We start from the raw sequence: 12427 nt of genomic DNA, 5'->3' as shown, positions 1-12427 counted from the left end.
TTGATGAGGTTTCGAAATGAGCATTGATTGACTTGATCATTCAGAATTCCTTTATTTTTTTAGCCCATGTAAGGTTCACAGTAATAAATAAACAGTCTGGCATACTTATTACTGTATTTAGTTAATTGAATTAAGTTTATTTATGAGAGTAACTACAGCAATTAATATTGTACATATGTTTGGAATCAACAAATATATATATATAAAGAATAGCAAATGTGAAAAACATTCATTTTGTTCACTTTGGATTTTCTAACAATTTATAAATGAATAGAAACAATATACAATGTTTACACTATGAGAAAAAACAAAGTACCAACAACAGTTTATAGTCCAAATAGTAAATATAATTTATTGTGAATAAATAACAGGTGCAAAGTACAGCAGGAGAGAGACATGCAGCAATGCAGCACATAGACGTGCACATAAGGGCAGTGAACAGCACAGGGGGTTAATCATAGGTGTAAAGGAACAATTCCACCTAACAGTTACATAATGGAGCCAATATATATCACAGCCAGCAATGGGCTAACATCCAGAACTACATAGCAATATATTTACTATCTGGACTGTAAACTGTTGTTGGTGCTTTGTTTTTTCTTATTGAATTTTGCAGTTTGTCCTACAATTGTCCATAGATGCATTGGGGTGACTGATTATTATATCTTTGGGCCTTTTTTAACTATTTATCCTGTTGTGAATTCTGTTATCGAACTCCCTCCTGTGGTCATGAATGGTACTTCGGCGAGTTCTGTCCATGGACTCCCTCTGGTGGCTGTGAGTGGAGCTGCTGCTTCTGAGGTTCCTTCCACAGGTGGCGTAGTTTATTCTTTGGCTGGCTGTTCTATTTAACTCCACTCAGATCGTTACTCCATGCCAGCTGTCAATGTTCTTGTACTGGTTCAGTTCGCTCTTGGATCTTTCTGGTGACCTGTCTACTCCAGCAGAAGCTAAGTTCCTGCTAGTTATTTATTTGTTCATTGTTTCCCTGTCCAGCTGGCTATCATGATCTTGCCCTGCTAGCTGGAAGCTCTGGGATGCAGAGTGGCACCTCCGCACCATGAGTCGGTGCGGAGGTCTTTTTGCACACTCTGCGTGGTCTTTTTGTAGGGTTTTGTGCTGACCGCAAAGATACCTTTCCTATCCTCAGTCTGTTTAGTAAGTCTGCCCTCCCTTTGCTAAAACCTGTTTCATTTCTGTGTTTGTGACTTTCATCTTATCTCACAGTCAATATATGTGGGGGGCTGCCTTTTTCATTGGGGAATTTCTCTGAGGTAAGGTAGGCTTTATTTTCTATCTTTAGGGCTAGTTAGCTCTTAGGCTGTGAAGAGGCATCTAGGTCGTGTTAGGTACGCTCCACGGCTATTTCTAGTTGTGTGATAGGATTAGGGGTTGCGGTCGGCAGAGCTCCCACTTCCCAGAGCTTGTCCTATGTGAGTTTAACCATCAGGTCTTTCCAGGTGCTCCTAACCACCAGGTCATAACAGTACAGCTGGCCAGAAGTATTAATGCATCTCAATAGAGGGATAAGAGAAGTTCTGAGACCATTTTTTTTTCTCTGCAGTGTTTGTTGTCTTTCTTTTCCTCTAAGCCTCTGGGTGGTTCAGGACACAGGTGTAGATATGGACATTCAAGGTCTGTCCTCTTGTGTGGATCATCTCACTACAAAACATTCAAGATTTTGTGGTTCAGAATCTGATGTTAGAGCCTAGAATTCCAATTCCTGATTTGTTTTCTGGGAATAGATCTAAGTTCCTGAATTTCAAAAATAATTGTAAACTGTTTCTAGCTTTGAAACCCCGCTCCTCTGGTGACCCCGTTCAACAAGTAAAAATCATTATTTCTTTGTTGCGTGGTGACCCTCAAGACTGGGCATTTTCCCTTGCGCCAGGAGATCCTGCATTGCGTGATGTAGATGTGTTTTTTCTGGTGCTTGGATTGCTTTATGATGAACCAAATTCAGTGGATCAGGCAGAAAAAATCTTGCTGGCTTTGTGTCAGGGTCAGGATGAAGCGGAAGTGTACTGTCAGAAGTTTAGAAAGTGGTCTGTGCTTACTCAGTGGAATGAGTGTGCCCTGGCGGCAATTTTCAGAAAGGGTCTTTCTGAAGCCCTTAAGGATGTCATGGTGGGATTTCCCACGCCTGCTGGTCTGAATGAGTCTATGTCCTTGGCCATTCAGATTGATCGGCGCTTGCGTGAGCGGAAAGCTGTGCACCCTTTGGCGGTATTCTCTGAACATAGGCCTGAGCCTATGCAGTGTGATAGGACTTTGACTAGAGCTGAACGGCAAGAACACAGACGTCGGAAGGGGCTGTGTTTTTACTGTGGTGATTCCACTCATGCTATCTCCGATTGTCCTAAGCGCACTAAGCGGTTCGCTATGTCTGCCACCATTAGTACGGTACAGTCTAAATTTCTTTTGTCCGTTACTCTTATTTGCTCTCTGTCATCCTATTCTGTTATGGCATTTGTGGATTCAGGCGCTGCCCTGAATTTGATGGACTTGGAGTTTGCCAGGCACTGTGTTTTTTTCTTGGAGCCCTTGCAGTATCCTATTCCATTGAGAGGAATTGATGCTACGCCTTTGGCCAAGAATAAGCCTCAGTACTGGACTCAATTGACCATGTGCATGGCTCCTGCACATCAGGAGGATATTCGCTTTTTGGTGTTGCATAATCTGCATGATAATAATAATATAATAATAATTTTTATTTATATAGCGCCAACATATTCCGCAGCGCTTTACAAATTATAGAGGGGACTTGTACAGACAATAGACATTACAGCATAACAGAAATACAGTTCAAAACAGATACCAGGAGGAATGAGGGCCCTGCTCGCAAGCTTACAAACTATGGGGAAAAGGGGAGACACGAGAGGTGGATGGTAACAATTGCTTTAGTTATTCGGACCAGCTATAGTGTAAGGCTCAGGTGTTCATGTAAAGCTGCATGAACCAGTTAACTGCCTAAGTATGTAGCAGTACAGACACAGAGGGCTAATACTGCATAAAGTGTATGAGAACATGATGCGAGGAACCTTTTTTTTTTTTTTTTTTTTTTATTATAAATAGGCCACACAGGGATCGTTAGGTTAATGCATTGAGGCGGTAGGCCAGTCTGAACAAATGAGTTTTTAGGGCACGCTTAAAACTGTGGGGATTGGGGATTAATCGTATTAACCTAGGTAGTGCATTCCAAAGAATCGGCGCAGCACGTGTAAAGTCTTGGAGACGGGAGTGGGAGGTTCTGATTATTGAGGATGCTAACCTGAGGTCATTAGCGGAGCGGAGGGCACGGGTAGGGTGGTAGACTGATACCAGAGAGGAGATGTAGGGTGGTGCTGAGCCATGGAGTGCTTTGTGGATGAGGGTAGTAGTTTTGTACTGGATTCTGGAGTGGATGGGTAGCCAGTGTAATGACTGGCACAGGGTAGAGGCATCGGTGTAACGGTTGGTGAGGAATATGATCCTGGCTGCAGCATTCAGGACAGATTGGAGCGGGGAGAGTTTTGCAAGAGGGAGGCCGATTAGTAGAGAGTTACAATAGTCCAGACGAGAATGAATAAGTGAAACAGTCAGAGTTTTTGCAGAGTCGAAAGTAAGAAAAGGGCGAATTCTAGAAATGTTTTTGAGATGCAGGTAAGAAGAGCGAGCCAGTGATCGGATGTAGGGGGTGAATGAAAGGTCAGAATCAAGTAGGACCCCAAGGCAGCGGGCATGTTGCTTTGGAGTAATGGTGGAACCGCACACGGAGATGGCAATGTCAGGCAAAGGTAGGTTAGTAGAGGGAGAGAACACGAGGAGTTCAGTTTTTGACAGGTTTAGTTTCAGATAGAGGGAGGACATGATGTTAGAGACAGCGGTAAGACAATCACTGGTGTTTTCTAAAAAGGTCGGTGTGATATCGGGAGCAGAAGTGTATAATTGGGTGTCGTCAGCATAGAGATGGTACTGGAAACCAAATCTACTGATTGTTTGTCCAATAGGGGCAGTATACAACGAGAAGAGTAGGGGGCCTAGGACTGATCCTTGAGGAACCCCAACAGTAAGGGGAAGGTGAGAGGAGGAGGAACCAGCAAAACATACAGTGAAGGATCGGTCAGAGAGATAGGAGGAGAACCAGGAGAGAACGGTGTCCTTGAGGCCGATGGAGCGGAGCATAGTGAGGAGGAGCTGATGATCCACAGTGTCGAATGCTGCAGAGAGATCCAAGAGAATTAGCATGGAGTAGTGACCATTAGATTTAGCTGTTAGTAGGTCATTAGAGACTTTAGTGAGGGCAGTTTCAGTAGAGTGTAAAGAGCGGAAGCCAGATTGAAGAGGGTCGAGAAGAGCGTTATCTGAGAGATAGCGGGTAAGACGGGAGTGGACCAGGCGTTCGAGGAGTTTAGAGATGAAGGGAAGATTAGAGACAGGTCTATAATTAGCGGCACAGTTTTGATCAAGGGATGGTTTTTTAAGTAATGGATGTATGATGGCATGCTTAAATGAGGAGGGAAAAATACCGGAAGTGAGGGAAAGGTTGAATATTTTTGTTAGGTGAGAGGTGACAGCCGGGAAAAGGGACTGGAGGAGATGTGACGGAATGGGGTCACTGGTGCAAGTGGTCGGGCGAGAAGATGCAAGGAGCCTGCTTACTTCTTCTTCTGTAACTGCTTCAAAGTCAGAAAGTGAACTAGATGCAGTGGGGGAGGGAGGACAGTGCATGGTATGAAGAGATTGGGAGATGATTTCCTGTCGAATGTGGTCAATTTTTTCTTTGAAGTAATTGGCCAGATCGTCAGCACGGAGATCCGTGGTTGGGGCCTGCTCTCTTGGGTTGAGTAGGGACTGGAACGTGTCAAAGAGACGTTTAGGGTTATTGGAAAGGGAGGCGATGAGGGTGTTGAAGTAGGTTTGTTTGGAGAGGTGAAGGGCAGAATTGTATGTCTTTAGCATGAACTTATAATGGATGAAATCTTCGGGTAGATTAGATTTTCTCCACAGACGTTCTGCGCACCTGGAGCACCGCTGCAGGAAACATGTTTGCAGCGTGTGCCACGGTTGTTGCCGTCTGTGCCGAGTTGTTTTATGTATAGGAGGAGCAGCTTCATCCAGAGCACTTTGCAGGGTTTCATTGTAATGCTTCAATGCAGAATCAGGACATGAGATGGAGGAGATAGGGGCCAATGAGGACTGCAAGTTCTTCATAAGTTTCTGGGTGTTAATGGCCTGTATGTTTCTATAAGTGTGGAAAGTGGGGGTGACCTGAGCGGGATGGCAGTTGTTGATAGAGAATGAAAGAAGGTTGTGGTCAGAGAGCGGGAGAGGGGAGTTTGTGAAATCATCCACTGAGCAAAGTCGGGAGAAGACCAAGTCAAGGGAGTTTCCATCTTCATGTGTTGGAGAGTTAGTATGCTGCGAGAGGCCAAAAGAGGAGGATAGAGATAAAAGGTGAGAAGCAGATGGGGAGAGGGGAGAGGCAATGGGGATGTTGAAATCACCCATGATAAGGGTGGGGGTGTCACAGGAGAGAAAGTGTGGAAGCCAGGTGGCAAAGTGATCCAGGAACTGATGAGAGGGGCCGGGAGGACGATACACCACCGCCACTCGCATGGAGAAGGGGACGTAGAGTCTGACCACATGGACCTCAAAGGAAGGGAAGACAAGTGAGGGTACTTGGGGGATAACTTGGAAAGTACATTTGGGTGAAAGGAGCAGGCCAACGCCTCCACCTGCTCTGTTGTCTGATCTTGGGGTATGAGAAAAGTGTAGTCCACCATATGAAAGAGCAGCAGCCGCAGTGGTGTCTGACTGCTGGATCCAGGTTTCAGTAAGAGCCAGGAGATTAAGAGAATTAGAAAGGAAGAAGTCATGAATGAAGGAGAGTTTATTACACACAGAGCGAGAATTCCAAAGGGCACAATTGAAAGAGACAGCAGGCATGCAGGGAATATTAATAAGGTTAGAGGGGTTTCTGGGTGTAGCAATTGGGAGGTTTGACTGGCTTTAACATGGGGGGCCGGGGTTTGGAGATATGTCTCCAGCGACTAGGAGAAGGAGGATCGAAAGAGTGAGCAGATGGTTAAGTGATTTGTGAGAGCGTCTCTTGTGTTGGATGGTGGGACTGAATGGATCTGTGCTGTTAAGCAATGTGAATAGAGCATGAGTGCTATACATAGGAGAGGCAAGGACAGAGGGGCCGATATGGATGGAGTGTTGAGAGTTAATGCAAGGGCGGTGAATGTGAGTGAATGCAGCAGCCAGAATATAGATTATACAAATAAATATGGTGAGTATTTGTGCTGTTTTAAGTGAATATGGATTAGATTTAGTTTTTCTTACCTGTCTCCTGCCCTGTCTAACTGCCATGTTATAACTGCCGAGTACTTAGAAAAAAAAAATGATGTGGTCGTTTTGGGGTTGCCATGGCTACAGGTCCATAATCCAGTAGTGGATTGGAAATCTATGTCTGTGTCCGGCTGGGGTTGTCAGGGGGTACATGGTGATGTTCCATTGCTGTCAATTTCGCCTTCCACTCCTTCTGAAGTCCCTGAGTTCTTGTCAGATTACCGGGATGTATTTGAAGAGCCCAAATCCGGTGCCTTACCTCCTCATAGGGATTGCGATTGTGCTATTAATTTGATTCCTGGTAGTAAGTTTCCTAAGGGCCGACTGTTTAATTTATCTGTGCCAGAGCACGCCGCTATGCGGAGTTATATAAAGGAATCCTTGGAGAAAGGTCATATTCGCCCGTCGTCATCACCGTTGGGAGCAAGGTTCTTTTTTGTGGCCAAGAAGGATGGCTCTTTGAGACCTTGTATTGATTACCGCCTTCTTAATAAGATCACAGTCAAATTTCAGTACCCTTTGCCGCTGCTGTCTGATTTGCTTGCTCGGATTAAGGGGGCTAGTTGGTTCACCAAGATAGATCTTCGAGAGGCGTATAATCTTGTGCGAATTAAACAGGGCGATGAATGGAAAGCAGCATTTAATACGCCCGAGGGCCATTTTGAGTACCTGGTTATGCCATTCGGGCTTTCTAATGCTCCATCTGTGTTTCAGTCTTTTATGCATGACATCTTCCGAGAGTACCTGGATAGATTCATGATTGTATATTTGGATGATATTTTGGTCTTTTCGGATGATTGGGAGTCTCATGTGAAGCAGGTCAGAATGGTGTTCCAGGTCCTTCGTGCGAATTCCTTGTTTGTGAAGGGGTCGAAATGTCTCTTTGGGGTTCAGAAGGTTTCATTTTTGGGTTTCATTTTTTCCCCTTCTACTATCGAGATGGACCCTGTTAAAGTTCAGGCCATTTATGATTGGACTCAGCCGACATCTGTGAAGAGCCTGCAGAAGTTCCTGGGCTTTGCTAATTTTTACCGTCGCTTCTTCGCTAATTTTTCTAGTGTTGCTAAACCGTTGACTGATTTGACCAAGAAAGGTGCTGATGTGGTCAATTGGTCCTCTGCAGCTGTAGAGGCTTTTCAGGAGTTAAAGCTTCATTTTTCTTCTGCCCCTGTGTTGTGCCAGCCAGATGTTTCGCTCCCGTTTCAGGTCGAGGTTGATGCTTTTGAGATTGGAGCAGGGGCTGTTTTGTCGCAAAGAAGTTCTGATGGCTCGGTGATGAAACCATGTGCCTTCTTTTCTAGAAAATTCTCGCCTGCTGAGCGCAATTATGATGTTGGCAATCGAGAGTTGTTGGCCATAAAGTGGGCATTCAAGGAGTGGCGACATTGGCTTGAAGGAGCCAAGCATCGCGTGGTGGTCTTGACGGATCACAAGAATTTGACTTATCTCGAGTCTGCCAAATGGTTGAATCCTAGACAGGCTCGATGGTCGCTGTTTTTCTCCCGTTTTGATTTTGTGGTTTCGTACCTTCCGGGCTCTAAGAATGTGAAGGCTGATGATCTGTCAAGGAGTTTTGTGCATGACTCTCCGGGTGTTCCTGAGCCGGCGGATATTCTCAAAAAGGGGGTAATTTTGTCTGCCATCTCCCCTGATTTGCGGCGCATGCTGCAGAAGTTTCAGGCTGATAGACCTGACCGTTGTCCAGCGGAGAAACTGTCCCTGATAGATGGACTAGTAGAGTTATCTCTGAGGTTCATTGTTCGGTGTTGGCGGGTCATCCTGGAATCTTTGGTACCAGAGATTTGGTGGCTAGATCCTTTTGGTGGCCTTCTTTGTCACGGGATGTGCGTTCTTTTGTGCAGTCCTCTGGGACTTGTGCTCGGGCTAAGCCCTGCTGTTCTCGTGCCAGTGGGTTGCTTTTGCCCTTGCCAGTCCCGAAGAGGCCCTGGACGCATATTTCCATGGATTTTATTTCTGATCTCCCTGTTTCTCAAAGGATGTCGGTCATTTGGGTGGTTTGTGATCGCTTCTCTAAGATGGTCCATTTGGTACCCTTGTCTAAATTGCCTTCCTCCTCTGATTTGGTGCCATTGTTTTTCCAGCATGTGGTTCGTTTGCATGGCATTCCGGAGAACATCGTCTCGGACAGAGGTTCCCAGTTTGTTTCGAGGTTTTGGCAGTCCTTTTGTGCTAAGATGGGCATTGATTTGTCTTTTTCTTCGGCTTTCCATCCTCAGACAAATGGCCAAACTGAACGAACTAATCAGACTTTGGAAACATATCTGAGATGCTTTGTTTCTGCTGATCAGGATGATTGGGTGTCCTTCTTGCCTTTGGCTGAGTTCGCCCTTAATAATCGGGCCAGCTCGGCTACTTTGGAATCGCCTTTTTTCTGTAATTCTGGTTTCCATCCTCGTTTCTCTTCAGGGCAGGTTGAGCCTTCGGACTGTCCTGGTGTGGATACGGTGGTGGACAGGTTGCAGCAGATTTGGACTCATGTGGTGGACAATTTGACATTGTCCCAGGAGAAGGCTCAACGTTTCGCTAACCGCCGGTGCTGTGTTGGTCCCCGACTTCGTGTTGGGGATTTGGTTTGGTTGTCAACTCGTCATGTTCCTATGAAGGTTTCCTCTCCTAAGTTTAAGCCTCGTTTCATTGGTCCATATAAGATTTCTGAAGTTCTCAATCCTGTGTCATTTCGTTTGGCCCTTCCAGCTTCTTTTGCCATCCATAATGTGTTCCATAGGTCGTTATTGCGGAGATACGTGGCGCTATGGTTCCCTCCGTTGATCCTCCTGCCCCAGTGTTGGTCGAGGGGGAGTTGGAGTATGTGGTGGAGAAGATTTTGGATTCTCGTATTTCGAGACGGAAACTCCAGTACCTGGTCAAGTGGAAGGGTTATGGTCAGGAAGATAATTCCTGGGTTTTTGCCTCTGATGTTCATGCTGCCGATCTAGTTCGTGCCTTTCATTTGGCTCGTCCTGATCGGCCTGGGGGCTCTGGTGAGGGTTCGGTGACCCCTCCTCAAGGGGGGGGGTACTGTTGTGAATTCTGTTATCGAACTCCCTCCTGTGGTCATGAATGGTACTTCGGTGAGTTCTGTCCATGGACTCCCTCTGGTGGCTGTGAGTGGAGCTGCTGCTTCTGAGGTTCCTTCCACAGGTGACGTAGTTTATTCTTTGGCTGGCTGTTCTATTTAACTCCACTCAGATTGTTACTCCATGCCAGCTGTCAATGTTCTTGTACTGGTTCAGTTCGCTCTTGGATCTTTCTGGTGACCTGTCTACTCCAGCAGAAGCTAAGTTCCTGCTAGTTATTTATTTGTTCATTGTTTCCCTGTCCAGCTGGCTATCATGATCTTGCCCTGCTAGCTGGAAGCTCTGGGATGCAGAGTGGCACCTCCGCACCGTGAGTCGGTGTGGAGGTCTTTTTGCACACTCTGCGTGGTCTTTTTGTAGGGTTTTGTGCTGACCGCAAAGATACCTTTCCTATCCTCAGTCTGTTTAGTAAGTCTGGCCTCCCTTTGCTAAAACCTGTTTCATTTCTGTGTTTGTGACTTTCATCTTATCTCACAGTCAATATATGTGGGGGGCTGCCTTTTCCTTTGGGGAATTTCTCTGAGGCAAGGAAGGCTTTATTGTCTATCTTTAGGGCTAGTTAGCTCTTAGGCTGTGAAGAGGCATCTAGGTCGTGTTAGGTACGCTCCACGGCTATTTCTAGTTGTGTGATAGGATTAGGGGTTGCGGTCGGCAGAGTTCCCACTTCCCAGAGCTTGTCCTGTGTGAGTTTAACCATCAGGTCTTTCCACGGGCTCCTAACCACCACGTCATAACATTATCCCCCATATTGCACATGATATTATTACGTTTTATTCGATTGATGTTTACACCATACAATACTGAAAAAATCTGCAGGGAAATTTACTATGTGGGGAAACTTGCCAACTTATGGAGGTTTTTTCTAGAAGCATTGAAAAAATTTAATAATATACTCCTTATCATTGAAATTGCAACATCAAGAAGGAAAAGTCATGGGATTATGACATGTCAATTGTAAAAGGTTTCCTCCCTAAAATACTGAATTTATAGATACCAAAGAGGAACTTTCCCTACACCTCTATTGATGTCCGATATTAACTATTATCACCGAACTTGGTATTAATAATTAATATCCACTAACTATGCCTCAACGTTATCTTTTTCTTATACTATATACTAACTGAGACAAAACAGTGTAACAATAAAGGATATTTATTACACACACACAAGTCTGCTGTCTATAACATACATATGCTCTAAAAGTACCGTCACACTGAACGATATCGCTAGCGATCCGTGACGTTGCAGCGTCCTGGCTATCGATATCGTTCAGTTTGACACACAGCAGCGATCAGAATCCTGCCGTGATGTCGTTGGTCGCTGCAGAAAGTCCAGCACTTTATTTCGTCGCTGGACTTCCTGCTGACATCGCTGAATCGGCGTGTGTGACGCCGATTCAGCGATGTCTTCGCTAGTAACCAGGGTAAACATCGGGTTACTAAGCGCAGGGCCGCGCTTAGTAACCCGATGTTTACCCTGGTTACCAGCGTAAAAGTTAAAAAAAAACAAATACTACATACTTACCTTCCGCTGTCTGTCCCTCGGCGCTCGGCTTCTCTGCCCTGTGTAAGCACAGCGGCCGGAAAGCAGAGTGGTGACGTCACCGCTCTGCTTTCCGGCCGCTGTGCTTACACAGGGCAGAGAAGCAGAGCGCCGAGGGACAGACAGCGGAAGGTAAGTATGTAGTGTTTTTTTTTTTACTTTTACGCTGGTAACCAGGGTAAACATCGGGTTACTAAGCGCGGCCCTGCGCTTAGTAACCCGATGTTTACCCTGGTTACCGGCATAGTTGGTCGCTGGAGAGCTGTCTGTGTGACAGCTCTCCAGCGACCAAACAGCAACGCTGCAGCGATCCGGATCGTTGTCGGTATCGCTGCAGCGTCGCTTAGTGTGACGGTACCTTTAGTTCACGTAACAACACCCTTTATCCAATCTAAGATGCACAGAAAAACAAACAAAGTCAATTTTTACTGCTTAACTTTAAAGTCTACCTATCTTAGTTCAAGCAACAAATCAGAGCATCCATGGATGTGACTCTATTATCCTGCGATCTGTGTTACTCTTATCATTATGAATTCTATGGAAAACTGGAGCTAAAATACAAGTACCAGTAAATACTTCACAGGGGGTCTGATAGAAAACAGCAAACAACTAACAAATTCTGTTATCGCAATCACAATGAACCTCAGATAAAGCCTTTCTGCCTCCTGTCTTAAGGTACCGTCACACTCAGCGACGCTGCAGCGATATAGACAACGATCCGACCTAAACTAGAACGCTGGAGCGTCGCCGTTTAGGTCGCTGTAGAGACGTCAAACACAGCAACTCCAGAACGATGCAGGAGTGATCCAGTGACGTAACGGCGACTCACTTATCGTTCTCGCTCCATGTAAAAACGTTGCTGGCGTAGTTGCTTTTGATGTCAAACATGACGATACACGCCGATCTAGCGACCAAACAAAGTTCTGGACTTCTAGCAGTGACCAGCGATATAACAGCGGGATCCAGATCGCTGCTGCATGTTAAACACAACGAGATCGCTATCCAGGACGCTGCAACGCCACGGATCGTTGTCGTTCTCGTTGTAAAGTTGCTGAGTGTGACGGTACCTTTAATTTCACTGGTCTAACAATACATTTCAATGACAAAAGAGCAAACTTAGCAAATAGAAGAAGAGTAAAGGAAACTAAAACAAAACAAACAATCAGAAAGATTAGAGGCCAGATAGAAACTCTTAGGGTACCGTCACATAGTGGCACTTTTGTCGCTACGACGGTACGATTCGTGACGTTCCAGCGATATCTATACGATATCGCTGTGTCTGACACGCAGCAGCGATCAGGGATCCTGCTGAGAATCGTACGTCATAGCAGATCGTTTGGAACATTCTTTCGTCGCTGGATCTCCCGCTGTCATCGCTAGATCGGTGTGTGTGACACCGATCTAGCGATGCGTTCGCTTGTAACCAGGGTAAACATCGGGTTACTAAGCGCAGG

This window comes from Ranitomeya imitator, chromosome 4 (genome assembly GCF_032444005.1).
Source record: "Ranitomeya imitator isolate aRanImi1 chromosome 4, aRanImi1.pri, whole genome shotgun sequence".
Lineage (NCBI taxonomy): Eukaryota > Metazoa > Chordata > Amphibia > Anura > Dendrobatidae > Ranitomeya > Ranitomeya imitator.
The sequence above is the reverse complement of the archived record's forward strand: the minus strand, read 5'-3'. Positions refer to the sequence as shown.